The 15675-nt window shown below is 39.1% G+C and overlaps 1 protein-coding gene across 5 annotated transcripts in view; it reads right to left on the reverse strand.

Annotated features, from left to right (window-relative positions):
* The window catches only part of LOC120782751 (serine/arginine repetitive matrix protein 2), a 140796-nt gene that overhangs the window by 85095 nt on the left and 40026 nt on the right, over nucleotides 1-15675 (reverse strand). For all 5 annotated transcript variants that reach the window (XM_040115196.1, XM_040115201.1, XM_040115198.1 and 2 more), the window contains one exon: nucleotides 2539-2565. The gene's annotated coding sequence lies outside the window, so the exon portion shown is untranslated. The remainder of the gene's footprint in view (nucleotides 1-2538; nucleotides 2566-15675) is intronic.

Genomic DNA, 15675 nt, shown 5'->3' on the forward strand with positions numbered 1-15675 from the left:
AATGGAATCCACTGGCTCTTACATTGATGACTTTGTCCGAAAATTTTTCCATCGGCAACCCTAAGATTGAGGTGTATTAATTAGAAAAAATGCATTGATTAATTACTTAGTTAACGGACTAAATAAAAAAATGTATATGTTTTTTCTCGTCATTGAGAATACCACCAGTCTATATGAGTGGAGTCCAGTTACTAGTTACCTGGTTGGTTTCAATTAAACTATTGAGCATCAAGACCATACTAGCACCTACTTAGAATCAAAATAATGTTAGTTGATAGCAGTTTAATGATCAGTGACGTTTTGCAGTAATAATGCAAGGTCAGCGAATTACATTTTGTCCAGTCCTCGATTACATTTTACACTTCTACACTTCATATACAGTTGGAAAAGAGGTTCGCTGTTGTAGATATCCAGCTTTTCTTCGTTCATCTTCTAAGACCGTACTAACAACTAGTCTAAAGCAGAGAAGCGTCGGGATCCAGCAATGTCAGAAGATATTGTTCACTCAGAAACATTGTAGATATGTATAACTATGGTAAGCTGTTTGACTTTTCATTGCGCATACAAGGCTACCACATAGGTTCCGCTTAAAAGTTATACAAAACAGAAATATTCAACCAAAATACGAATAGTATACTTCCAACCATAATTGTAGGCAATTATCTAAATTTTTTAACTCACTTAATAGACTGTCAGAAAAATATGTTAGCAATCAACATATTCAAATATAATCGAATGAAATCAAATACATAAGTCATTATGAAGAATTTAATTGCTTTAATTTACGCTCATGCACTGAGAACATTAGCAAAACTGAAAAACAAGAGACATATTTGTGCAAATTTGTATACGAAATAAATACAGGCAAAAAATTGGGAATTTATAAAAAGTGGTTATGCTTTTATGAAATGAATTTACGCTTGGTTAATACTAAAGTACATATATTTGTAAGCAACTCTGCATATAGCTATGCGCTGTTATATGATAAACAACTCGATATACCTGAAATACTTACTATATACATATGTATAAGAATATTTAGAAATTTTCATCTTTCTTATGTTTATACAGAACTGTTCATATGTTGACACACAATTTGCCATTTATCGAATTAAATTTAAAAATTCATTCGCTAAAAAGAAACAAAAACAAGAGAAAACGTTAACTTCGGCTGCACCGAAGCTAATATACCCTTCACAGGTGCAATTCTTTTAGTAATACGGAAGCTATATGTTATAATAATACGATCTGGAGATTATATTATTACCTTAAGCGGTAATCCATGTCAAATTTCGTGAATATATCTTGTCAAATGTGAAAGTTTTCTATACAAGAACTTTCTTATGATCGTTCAGTTTGTATGGCAGCTATATGCTATAGTAAGCCGATCTGAACAACTTCTTCGGAGATTACATTGTTGTCTTAAAAAATAATCTATACCAAATTTCGTGAGGATACATTCTCAAATGTGAAAGTTTTTCATGCAAGTATTTGATTCCGATCATTCAGTTTGTATGGCAGCTATATGCTATAGTAAGCCGATCTGAATAATTTTTTCGGAGATTACATTGTTGCCTTAAAAAATATTCTATACCAAATTTCGTGAAGATACCACGTCAAATGTGAAAGTTTTCCATACAAGAACTTGATTCCGATCGTTCAGTTTGTATGGCAGCTATATGCCGTAGTAAACCAATCTGAACAGTTTCTTCGGAGATTACATTGTTGCCTTAGAAAATAACTTTTGCCAAGTTTCGTGAATATATCTTGTCAAATGTGAAAGTTTTCCATACAAGTATTTGATTCCGATCGTTCGGTTTGTATGGCAGCTATATGTTATAGTGGTCCGGTATCGGCCGTTCCGACAAATGAGCAGCTTCTTGAAGAGAAAATGACGTTTGCAAAATTTCAAAATAATATCTTAAAAACTGAGGGACTAGTTCGTATATATACAGACAGACAGACGGACAGACAGACGGACATGGCTAAATCGACTCAGCTCGACATACTGATCATTTATATATATACTTTATAGGGTCTCCGACTCTTCCTTCTGGATGTTACAAACTTCGTGACAAACTTAATATACCCTGTTCAGGGTATAATCACTTTTAACAGGACAATTAGGGCAGCCTTAAAATATCCTGCGTATAAATAAACAAATGTAAATTTTATATTACCAATTCAGGAAATATCTGAGATAAAGTGTTTTGTCGATATAGCAACTTTATATTTGAAGAGTCGGAAATGAATCGGAAAATCATACTCGTCTTAGCTGAGTAGCTTGACAGCTTGATTAGCGCTCAGTGGTTCATGAGTTCAAGGCTCCGCTAAAGTAAACTTTAAAATTAAAAAAAAAGTAGTTTTCTAGTAGATTTTTCTCATAGGCAGTAAAGCTCTAAAGTAGAACACTTTTGACCAGAAATTTCACTTTATTTATACGTAGCACTTTTGATATTGAATTTTCGATATCTACTAAGTAAAATGGGTCCAAGGTAACTGAGGTAAATTGTATAAAATTATAAATTAGAAACTTACCACCTTTTGTAGAAAGAGTTACTGCTTCTGAAATTAAATTTAAAATAAATGGAAAGATTAGAAAAGTGCATATTTTGTTAAAATTATATTTTTTATTTGCTAATATATTAAAATTATAATACTTGATAAAAATAAATTACAGTTAAATTAAAATCTTAAATAATACAATGAGTCGATTAGAGTTCAATTGAAATTGAAATAACTCAACTTTTGTCAATAAGAACGACGACCATTTTCAGTTGCAATATTTTCTATATTATTTTTAATTCTATATTTTTGAACAGACATGCTGATTAAAAATTGAAACAGTTTATCCACCAGCATGCCAGATTTATTAAAGTTTTGTAGAAAACAACTGCTTTAAACCTTTACGATAACTTATAGTCTTGAGTTGTTGGCTTTTTTGATGTTGTTGTAAATCGCTATACTAGCAAACGGTAGCGCCATAAAAACGCTAGAAGACAATGACCACACAACCAAATACTTTTGGCAGGTTAACTTCCCATCCATAACGCTCTAAGGTAAAAATCGGCCAACCTAGCTAGTCAATGCTGATAAGACGGATATGGTACTCTTAACAAAGCGGAAACTCTGCAGACTCAATGAAGTTGAATTGACAATTAAGGAACATACCGTGTACTTGGGAGTAATTTTGGACAGCAAGGTGATGTGGAAACTCAATGTCGAGGAGAGAGTGATAAATAAATGCTAGAGTTTACTTGGGGCCAATCAACTGGCCTCATGCATTTAATATCATGTGTTACACAACGGTAGACAAGCCAATCTTACTTTACGGTGCTCTGGTGTAATGGCCCGCTATGAACAAAATTTCATACAGGAAACCGATAAAACGGGTACAGCGATTCGCTATTCTCTGCATAACGGAAGCGCTAAAAACCAATCCAACGGCGCCAATAGAAGGATTACTCAACCTATCACCCATCGACATTACAGTAGAAAGCTCTACAGTAAAATAACCTGCAATATTAACGGCATTAGGTGAGTTCTCTACAAGGACCCCCGAGTATAGCTCAATAAGCGGGGGACTGGTGGACAAATTAGAACACATACTTCATACGCTTTATTTGGGAAAGAATGCTAAAAGTCTGACTAAAGGAAGATGGAAGGCGTAGAAGCCTGCGACAACATCTACACAGATGGATCCAAAATGACTAATGAAGTGGAAACCGGAATTTACTGCTCAGAGCTCGGTCTCAGACGACCTTTCAAATTAAGGCAAAAATATCACATCGACTTACGTCAGAGGATGTTCTTAGAAGCAGAGAAGCAGGAGATTTAGCGGCTACCAAAAAACGTCTGCAAATATACAGGGTTCCTGGCCACAAAGAACTTCCGGGGAACGAAACAGCTCTGACTAAGAAACGAGTACAGGAAATACGGAAGCCACTAAGAACGATATAAAACGGAATTTCCAAAAGGTCCGACAGAAGGATCAGGACGAGATGGAACGCCTTAAGAAAACTCGCTTGCTTCTTACGCACACGTTCTCGAAAGGGCTTTTGACAGGTCACAACTTACGAGCATCACATGCGAGCATAACTGATAACATGCAGAAAGTGCAGAGAAGTTGATATGAGAGCGACACTGGAACACCTCATATGCCTTTGTCAAGCACTATCAAGAGCTCATCTCAAGTATCTAGGAGCTTCGGAGTTAAAATGTCTGGTCGAAGTATCAAGTCGCTCTTAAAGTTCGCAACAAACGTTGACGTCCTGTGTGACGAATTCTTCACCTCAAATTAAACTGAACCTCCATGCAGCATTACTAAGGACCAGTAAGTCTATACGAGTACTATATGGCGTGATAGCCGGTCAGTATAATCTAACTTAACATATTTTCTATCTATTTTGATCAAGTAGCTTTTGCCATCTTTCGGGCAAAAGATTGATTCCACGCTTAGAACATGATTCATACTTTCAGGCAAACACTTGTTGAAGTGCTTTTAAAGTCCTGATTGGAGGTGAAGGTTCTACCGTGCAATTTTTGCAGAGATCGGAACAAGTAAAAGTCACAAGGTGGCAAGTCTGGAGAATATGTAGGGTGTGGCAACACATCCCATTCAAGCTACAAAAGCTTTTGACGGATCATCAAACTTGATTGAAGTCTCGCATTATCATTTTTTCTCTTTATTAATTTTGGCCTCTTCTGTTTGAATGCATCACTCAATTTGTCGAGCTGAGCATAATACACTTCACAATTAGTCGCGCTCTTGCCGGACAAAAGCTCAAAATAAACTTTGAAATCCTACCAAACAGACAACATAACCTTATTTTGTTGACTATTGGCCTTCAAAGCTGGTTCCTCCTTTTAAGTTCATGATCGCTTACCCATTACTTTTTTGTTCAAACCCACTTTTCGTCGCTTTAAAATTGTATCACTTTTTTGATTGGGTCTTTTAAGTAAAATTGTTCAGAATGATCCGTAGAACATTGCCCGCATACGCGATTTTATAAAAAAAAACGACCCACTCTAATATAAAAAAAATTAAATATATTAGTAACTGTAATTACAAACGCTATCATACATTTATTCATTTATAATAACGCTCGTAAACTACACCACTCGAGTGATAAAATCGTACGAACATACATACGTACATATACATACATAATAACACATAAGTACCTATGCCTACAGTTATTCATGCGTAAATACACATTTTAAACAGCCGTAATAATAGTAATAACAAATCGGTATATTCAGCGATGACGCATACATTTATCACCTGCAAACTCATTTAAACACCTACAAACGCAGCTATATAAATATACATACATATATGTAGATGTATACAGGCATGTAAATGAATTATAATATATGTATGTAAGTACATATTTACAAACGTCAACTCATTTCACACCTCAAAGGCAAGAAAACAGTTGAATAGGTAGTAAAAGCATGTCGTCGGCGACGGCAACAGCAGCAAAATTACTTGCTTACATGTTTACACACATATACATACATGTAGAAATGTGATTACAGCCTTACATACATACATGTGTATTGCTTGTGGAGAACCTTTTTCATTCCATAAATTCACAGTAACATTGCGCTCATCATAAATGTCAAAATCAGCGTCAGCGCCGCTGTCGACGTCAGCGTCAGTGTCAACCCGGCAACGGCTTTGTAAATGGCAAATGGCTCACGTCATTCATGAAAAATGTTGCTGCTGCAGTCATCAAACGTTAAAGTGCAAAAGCAAGACGTGGCAGAAGGAGCGGAAGAGGCGAAAAAGCAAATGTTGTTGCAGCATTATAATGAGAATAATTAAATTTCATTCAAATGGCTGGCTGAAAAGGCAGGTGCGCACTTGTGTATGTGTGTGTAGTGTGTTTGTAGCTGACTGCTGGAAGGAAGCAGGTGCCCAGCAGCTGAGAGCCAAGCGCATTCATTCACACATATTCATGCAACAGCACACATACACCGGCGTGCACAAGACAGTTCATTAGTTGTAAGTTAGTCAATCAGTCAGTCAACTCTGCAACCGCACCACCACTACAGGCGCGTGAAAACTTATGCAAATATACATGCATCTATGTATGTGTTTGTGCTTTGTAGATGAAGTGCGCATCAGTCAGTTAATTAAGCATAGAAAATTGTGCAGTGCAAATTAACATTTTCCATTCATGTGCCACACACACACACACACAGAACCGCACGCACGCACTCACGTGCACAGAAAGCGCGCGCTCGCGGCAAAACTTTATCCGCATTTTCCGCACAAAACAGAAATTAATATGAAATGCGGTGAAAGAAAAGGCAGAAAATATTGAAATTAAATTCTGCCTCTGCGTTTGTAATAATGCAACAGCGGCAACAGAAAGTGCCAGCAATAGCAACAAAGTTCACGCAATTGCCATTTTCATATTCACGGGGCGTTTCGTGACAGCTGCCCGAGCAAGAAACGTTTATGGCGCATTTCACACCTCGACAGGCAGTGCATAGTGATTGCAATGCGCTTAACTATTGTGGCGACGCGACCAAATTATTACACATCATCATCAGCTTCAACATCATATGATCATCACAATCATCATAAGATCATCATAACATCAACACAATCATTAAATCATCATCATCACTAACATTAAATGATCATCTTCCTCTGCATATAATATCTCTGAGTCTGTATATTTCAGTAAATATACGAGGACCGTTTGATAAGTACACTTGACTCAGCATTCGAGTCTGAAAAGTAATAACCTCCTCATTTGCATAAAATTTCTACACACCAAATAACTTCTTGAAATTTGGAAACAAAAAGTAGACACACGAAGTTCAAATATGAAAAATACACTGGATGAAGCTGTGGATCGTAGCCTTAATTGACCAATTTGGACATGGCGGTAGCAAAGGTGTGAACTCATAGTTAAAGAGGATTTTTTTGTCGCCAAATAGGGCCATGTTTATAGCAATTTCGCGTCGACTCAGCCCGATAATTATCATAGGAGAGCCTAATAACCATATTGCCTTTCTTCAGGTAGTCGATCACACCTTGTGAATCCAGCCAGTGAATCCAGTGAATGGTCTTCGACTTTATCAAAGCAGTTTCGACCGTCCTCTAATCTGTAGCGGATACCAGTGGATCTATGTTTCGTCGATTGTCACGAACGCGTATGGAAACTCTTTCCGAATTGTACATAAAAATGATCAGACACTGCTGTGAATTGGTCCCAAGGTTGGAGCTATTGTTAAGAGTGAACACTTCTCAAGTGCATTCACTGTAATTCGTTTATTTTCAGGGCACTTAGTCGTGGTTCATCAAAAAATAAAGTTAGAACTTAAAAATTACTGTATATAGAGAGTTCTTTTTTTTGGCGAAAGCACCACTAACGATGTTATAGCCGAACTTACAACAGCGCACCAGTTTTCACCAGATTCCAAGTGTAGCCAGGTTTTTCTCTACCTGATCTGTCCAACAGCGTAGAGGTTTCCTCTTCCTCTGGTTCCCTTGGCAGGTACTGCGTCGAATAATCTCAGAGCTGGAGTGTTTTCTTCATTCAATTGGACGACATGATCTAGCCAACGTAGCCGTAGTCTCTTATTTCACTGAACTATGTCAATACCGCATATCTCGTACAGCTTATCGTTCCATCGACTGCGGTATTCGCCGTTGCCAATGCGCAAAGGACACAAATATTCCGCAGAACCTCTGCACCATATAGAGGAACGGGATGATGAACGACTTTTAGAGTTGGGTCTTTGTTCGCCCAGAGAGGACTTTTAAAAGAATTCAAGTGCTTCTTAATTTCGCTCTCCGATTTCCCTTCCAAAAGCAGTAATTGAAACATCGAGCAATAGCTTTTTTCAAATATTCTTAAATCTAAACTATCTAAACAAAACTATTAATCAAATGTAGCTGATATTTTGAAACATTAGCATTTGAGAATTTGCTCTTGCGATAGTGGTACCATTGAACGGCAAGTCTCAGTATTTAACGCACCTTCCTCGTATATACATATGTATGATTTTACTAAAAAAATATATTTACGTAAATACACACGAACGTCATCATCCTATCACGGCACGCTCATCGCGTTATTATCGCGCACGTCACAACTGTGTAGCCACAACCACAGCCGAAGACCAGCTGTAGCGGCGGCAACAGTCAGTGGTCGCGTTTTAACTGCAAGTATTGCCCAGCGACCGCATGAAAAAGTTCGCTTGCACGTTTATAGTTCAAGGTAGTCTAGCGTGCGGTGTATTCTTTCAGTCATTTCCGCTTGACATCCTACTACCAGCAGCTGGCTTTAAGCGCTCAAGCGCACACAAACACACCAGCACCGTGCATTTTGACGCCAACACTGAAAAGTACAAGCTTGTAGTGCCGGTGGCAGTGAACGCTGAAAAAGTTGTATGCGCCGCAACACACAGTGGAGTGGAGATTGTTGAATGCGAAATTCAATTGATTCCAAACTCTATTAGTGACTATCAAGTTTCTGTTTTTGTTGTAGTTTATAACAAACACGCACGGGGAATGATGAGTGTTGAGTGTAGACTGTGACTATTTGTCGCACTTTGGACCCTGAGTTTGTGTATAGCGAATCAATATGGGCTCAATGAATGAATTCGAGCAGATCAATAGCGCCTTTAAAATTGTAAGCCTCTAAATTTACAATCAAGACACACACTATAGAGGTAACGGTTATCAGCAAGTGGGTCTTTGTCAGTTAAAATTTTTCTTTATAACCTTTTCGAACACAAATCTCTTTGAATGTATAGTTCGTTTCCAATTGGACAGTTCTCAGCCCGCTACACTTAAGCTCAAGGAACAAACCTATTCACTTGTATCTACTGCAAGAGTGCATCATATAGATTTTAAATTAAAATGGCATAACATTTCTATTTTCTAGCCATACATCAGTTGACAGAATTTAAGGCTTCTGCCAGTGGTTTGTTCGATTCGTCACTCTATAATGTTTGTTAAAGCGATGGCAGTTGTAGTTCGATTCGGAAGCAGCCAAATATGAAAACATACAAAGAATATAAAAAAAATCATAGAGATTCTTTAAACTTCTCGAGCTTTTACAAGACAAAATACTGTGTCTTAAAAAAACTTTGTTTCCATTACTTTAAGAAAGCTCCTAAAGTTTGGGGACTCCAGCACTGGTTGATAGTTCGGTGATCTTATTTCGTTCACTGGCATACATATGTACAATATAATCTTTATCTGCTGTTCTTCACATCCGCATAAAAAGATTTCGCCATTAACATAAATCACCACCCGGAAGTATTGGGGATTGATCGAGTTTTTGAAGATAACAGTGTAAATCCTTGATTACATAACAGAAGTTCGAGTAAGACTAATGCCGGTATTCTGCTTGTCACGATTGTCTCATGTCTCTAATTGTCACAATCGTAATGTAGTGATTCTGTTAGTCTGTGAGTCACTAAATTACGATTGTGACAATTAATCGTAATGTAGTGATTCTGTTAGTCTGTGAGTCACTAAATTACGATTGTGACAATTAGAGGCATGAAACAATCGTGACAAGCAGAATACCGGCATAAGTATCGGTACAATGGTACAATGGTCATTCTACTCGTTGCACCTGGAGGTAGGCTGCTTGACGGCGAAGGCTACTCTTAGACTGAGTGAAGATGGGTATACATATGAGGGTCCCCAGGCAGAGACATACTGAAATTCTCCACTAACTCAATTGCATTACTTAAAATAAAGACCCTTCTTGGCTCACACACCTGCGAGGGATTTGTGGGTGAGGCGAATTCGTTGGAAAAGAGTTGCAATGAGCATTTCACAGATGGATCGATGCCTACTGTCGGGAACTCTCAATTAAACTTAGGTTCTAACTACCAGACCCCTCTAGCGTATTTTAAGCGGAGGTGGCTGTCATTCACTCTGATAGCCGAGCGGCTGTACTGGCTTTGAGCTCGCTGACTGTGAGCTAAAAACTAATCAAGGAAAGCCTGAACTCATTAGCGAAAGCTTCAAGTTTCTTCGATTTTAGATTCGTATGGCACGCGCTCGTCAACAGCCAGAACTTGAGCGACTACTAGAACATTCTGGCCTAGAGTGAACCTAAAGAGGTCCTCCGATACTTGCTCTTAGCAAAGTAAATGTCGGCGCAAATGGAGGTGTTCTGTTGAACACTGTCCAATATGTGCACCCGCTGTGCGGCTAATTATTTTGTCGGATGGTCTTTGCTAAAGATCTATAGAAGAGGAAGAGGTGGAGGGATTATCTGGTTTGTGTCAGACTGTGTCATAGCTGTGTCTAACTATGCGGCACCGGTAATCCACTTTCAGTAGTATATGGGTAACAAACAGAACGAATATCTGTCCAAGTGAGATCCGTCGGTTTTTCCTTTAAAATGTACAAACAGTTTGAGTTCGGACTGAATGTGATCAGTAAATATAATGAATTATAAGGAATATTTTAATCATGGAAGCGAAGAAACACTCAGTTTTCTTTCACATATGTAGTATACATCATAGAAATCAATACTCCGGTTGCAGTTTTGAAGCTATACCCAAACTAATCAGATCAAGAGAAATGTGGTCCTATCGAATTCTTCAAAAAATTTTTGAATTTCTCTCTTAAAGCATTCCACAGTGCGTTTCTAGTTTACAGGAATTGTCCCGCTACTTTCAACCTTTACCGTTGCGCGTTTACTTTTACTTCGCTTGTTGCTGCGTTGGTTACGACAGTGCAACTACATACTAGCGCACCAACAGCGTTTTTTGACGGCAAAGTGTTTGCAGCACCAAAATACAAAAGTGCTTGCACTCACATGAAACCCACACAGAGCCACTGGCCTAGCGCGCACACTTGGCCCACCCACGCGCACACTCCGGCCAGCATTTATGTGTACACTTGTATGTCTGTATGTTGAGATTTCCATAGCGCAACAAAGCGAATTCACTTAAGTAATGTGAAGTGGAAAAGTTTTCTGCTTCGGTGTTGCATGTGCACTTGCCTGACTGGTTGGTTGGCGAGTTAGCGACCGTGGACGACCGTTGACGACCATTCGCTCGCTGCACCGCGCTTTTATTCATTCAGCGAGTTAGCGAGTTAGTCACAAATTTGCATAGCGCGAGCAGACCCCGCACTGCGCATAACCGCTGGCCCGAACCATGCGAGCATCTAACTGCAATGACAGCAACAGCGACAGCAACAATTTCGCTGAGCCATTTATGCAAACAATTGTCCACCGGCTGTGGTTTCGGTTGCTGCAGCACAAGTAGGCGTGTGTGTGTGTGTTTGTTTGCCCGAATCCACCATGACGTGCGACCCAGCTGCGCGCAAATTAGGTCCGTTTTGTGCAATTCACGTGCGAGCGTATCGCAACGAGTTGGCAAAGTTTCATGGCCCTTATACTCCCTACGCCACCAACCACTACTCGACCAGGTATGTACTTGCTCCGAGTGTATACACACAGCATTGTCGGCGGTGGACGACAAACTTTGCGGTTAAGGTGACACACATTAAGCACGGACAGAGCTAAATTACCAGCGAAAAATGGACGCAAACACCTTGACATACACGTTACGGCCTAAAATACTCGGTCTAGACTAGTTGGTGATAACCCACTCGGAAATGATGGAAACCTGTTATTACTTATATTTTAATGGAAGCGTTGAAGAACTACACTCTCCCATTTGTCAAGTGTATACTGATAGCATATCACAAATCGAGGGATCTTCTAACTTGAACCTTTAGTTATACGAGGTATTTATACTTCAAACAAGCAGAACCCGATCGCAAACCCGATCGAGTGGTCGTCGCTTGATAAAATTATATAAGAGAAGCAATGAAATGTTCGCATTTCTGGAACTGGGCGAGAAAATATCGCTTTACCTGATAAAAATTTCCCAAAAGGCCTGTATCAATATTGGCATCTGTTGGAATATATATTTTTTGGAATCCGAGAAACTACTTTGTGATATATTTAATATAATACATCTAGGAATAGACCTCATTTTTGGTTACAGGTTAATTTAGGGTTACATTAGACGCACTGAAAATGGCCAATACTCGTTTCAAACTTTCATATTTTCGATTTAATTACTTATTAAGTTTATACTTGTTTCACTTCGAATGAGTTGTCAAAAAATTGTGACCGTATTTTTTTATTAATATCAACCCGAATTAACGATCTGGTCCATTGAATGTTCTAAACCTAAACCAGACCAGCCAAAATTTGATATATTTTTCCTACAGGCCACATCATTGGCAGGAAATGACAACTTTATTTAACAGCGTTACTTTCAACACTGACACGCCAGTACTTTATTTTTGGCTAACATTGAAAAATGGCCACTGTTAATACAAAGGTCAGCGTTAATCACGATCAGCCAAAGGAAACCAAGCCCTTGATTTAGAGTGATATAGTGTGTGTAGTTAGAGACGCACTAAAAGTTGTACATTTAACCTACACTTAAACAAAATGGCATTGGAAAGATATATGTACTTCTTCCTCTTTATTGGCGTTGAAACCCTTTCAGGGTTATAGCCGATTTATCAATAGCGCGCCAGTCAACAGCAGTGTGCCAGTCGTTTCTTCAATTCAAGATACCAAGTGCAGCCAGGTCCTTCTCCAACTAATCTTTCTACCGAAGTGGACGTCTTCTTCTTTCTCTGCTTCCACCGGCGGGTACTGAATCGAAAACCTTCAAAGCTGGGGTCTTCTCTTCCAACCTGACAACATGACCTAGCTAGAACCGCCGCTGAACTATGTCAATGGCGTCGTATATCACGTACACCTCATCGTGTCATTGAATGTAGTGGTCGCCGTTGCCAATACACAGAGGACCATAAATCTTTCGCAAAACCTTTCTCTAGAACACTCCTAAGGCCGACTCATCAGATGTTGTCATCGTCTTTGACTGCCAACATTCCGAAAGTCAAAATACCGTCAAATTAAAACAGCGAAAAATCAAGAAAAGGTCGCGTTGTTCGTTTAAGGCCCTGCGGCCTTCGGCCTCCGGCCACAACCTGGCTCAGGATCATAATTGTCGGTGTTTTGATTTGTCGGTATTCTGATTTGTCGGTATTTTGATTTAGCTGCATATATAAATTTTGTCGGTATTTTGATTTGTCGGTATATTGAGGGTCGGTATTTTTAGTGTATCCCGATAGTACCATCTCTGTTTAGTTCTGCAGCTCGAATTTTTTTCTCCAGAGGTAGGTTGAAGAAGTCACATGAAAGAGAGTCACCTTGTTTGGTATCGAACGGCTCGTAGAGATCCTTCCCGATCCCGACGGAGCTTTTGATGTTCCTTAACATCAGCTTACACAGCCGTATTATCTTTGTTGCATGGTGAGAATCTGGTGGATAGTAGATTTTCCAAGTCTATCCCACGGTAGTTGTTTTGGGGTTTCCCCTTTTTGTGGATTGGGAAGAACTTGTCAGTTCTTCGCCGACGTATGTATTTGAATAGCTCGGCCGGTACTCCATCTGCCCCTGCCGCTTTTTTGTTCTTCAGGCAAGTTATTGTTATTTAAGCCTGATCATAATCGGGCAATGGAACATCTATTCCATTGTCATCGATTGGAGAAGCGGGTTCGCTAACTTTAAACGTTACATCACTGCCGTTCAGCGGAATGAAGCAGTGTTCTTTTCATAACTTTAGTATGCTCTAAATATCAGCCACTAGATCACCACTCTGTAGAAGCAGAAACAAGGCCCTAAAATCCACGTATTCTTGCAGAAAATATATCGACCCTCTAGCACCTAGCACGAACCTTAAATTTACAAGGGTCCTGGGTTTAAGTGTGCTCTTATGAAAGAAGGGAGTGCATTCACATATTCAAATAGCAAAAACAAAATCTGTTTTGTTTTAAATAAAAAGCTGAAAATATTGTAAACTTCTATAAATAAAGTAACTGTAATCGGATGCAATACTGCATTTCGTGTATTTATTATGAATTCATATGCAAATCGGCGCAGTAATAATTGGAACTAACTCATTCACGAGATTAAATGTGCAGTTATTAATAGCAGAGGAAACCAAATGTCATCACAATAGTTTTTTATGGCCATACAGCAGCGTAATTAGTACGAAAACTGGTCAGACAAGTCAAGTGGAAAACGTATTAATTGCTCAGCGTCCTACTACATAGCGCATAAGCTGCTCTACAACAACAAAAAGTGTATGCGCACAACACAACCCAAAGCAAAAGTGCGCGCTACACCCTGACCGCCCACACGCCGCCAACTCACAAGCGTTTGCTCGTATTTGAGGCTCGGTAAAACGACGTCATTAAGGCATTATAATTTACTGGTACAAGTCTTGGTCGTTTTGCGCGAGCACGCGGTCGGCGCTCTGCAAGACTACAACAACAACACCACAACAACTACATACAACTGTAAGTAGGCAGTAAGCATATTCACATGGTACAAGTAGGAGCAGCGAAATGAAGTAATTAAGAGCAATTTCCAGCGAAAGCAAAAGCAGAAGCAAGCAAATGCAAAGCACGACAAAACTTAAATTTAATGACGTAACTTGCTTGTAATGCCTTCCCATGCACTTTATTTGCATAAATATTTCATGCAAATTTTGCATTTGATATTTCGCTTTTTGTTTTTGTATGTAAAGCATGGCGCAGCGCAAGTGACACCAAAAATAGTGTGCTTTGCGCTGTCTTCTTCTGCTTCCACTGCTTATTGCGCAAACTACGAATGTTTGATGTGTTAATGTCGCCTCCCATTTGCCGCCTCACGTCTTCTGCGACGGGCACTGTCAGTCTGCTGGGACAGCGGCGGGCGCTCCGCTTTCGAAAACTGTGCAAATACGCGAATGAGACAAGTAGCGGTAAACGACAATCGTTTCTTGTGCCCTCTGCCTGTTTAAAATGCTAACGGTAAAGTATTGCACTCCACCCACTCACTCTCTGGCTGTTTACGAGGAGCTAAACAAAAAAAACAATATAAATAAAAGAAAAAAATGTCGCGTTGTGGGTAAAAAAAATGCGCCTGTTGACAGTTTTTCATTTCTCCAGCTGTCAAACATTAAATATATGTATGTGTATATACATACATACATATGTATACGCTCTGCACACTCGGTGAGAAAAGTTCCTCGCCTGTCACACTATTTAGTATTTGACGCTTTGAGTGTGGTCTGTCGCCAATTTTCTTGACATGTGGGAACATAAATAGTACTAAAGGCTCAACCAATAACCCTATTTTTGGATAGTGTGGGCATGATTAGATACCGTTATTTTTTAGCTTTCATAACGATGGAGGTATTTATGTCACAAAACAAGAAGAAACGTTTAATTCGCTTGCAAAAAACCTTGATTTTGATCGGTCATTTTCTATGGCAGCTATATGCTATATTGGTCCGATATCGGCCGAACCGGCAGATGAGCAGGTTCTTGGAAAGAATAGTGCATTTCATATCGATATCTCAAGAACTAGCGAAGAACTTTGATAAAAAAGTAGTCAGAAAAATACTTATTTCAAGCTTTAAAGAATTAAGCAATGAAGTTACGAATGGATGTGTATACATTTTGACGTTCCGATATTGTCAACATCATAATAGAAGGTAAGGAATGGGATCCAAAATTTAGAGCGTCAGCACATATTACACTTATTGGCAGTTTCATTTGGAGCTGAGAGTCTTGGGAAAAAAGAAATCTCTCTCCTTTCG

The sequence above is a fragment of the Bactrocera tryoni genome, chromosome 1 (genome assembly GCF_016617805.1).
Source record: "Bactrocera tryoni isolate S06 chromosome 1, CSIRO_BtryS06_freeze2, whole genome shotgun sequence".
Taxonomy (NCBI): domain Eukaryota; kingdom Metazoa; phylum Arthropoda; class Insecta; order Diptera; family Tephritidae; genus Bactrocera; species Bactrocera tryoni.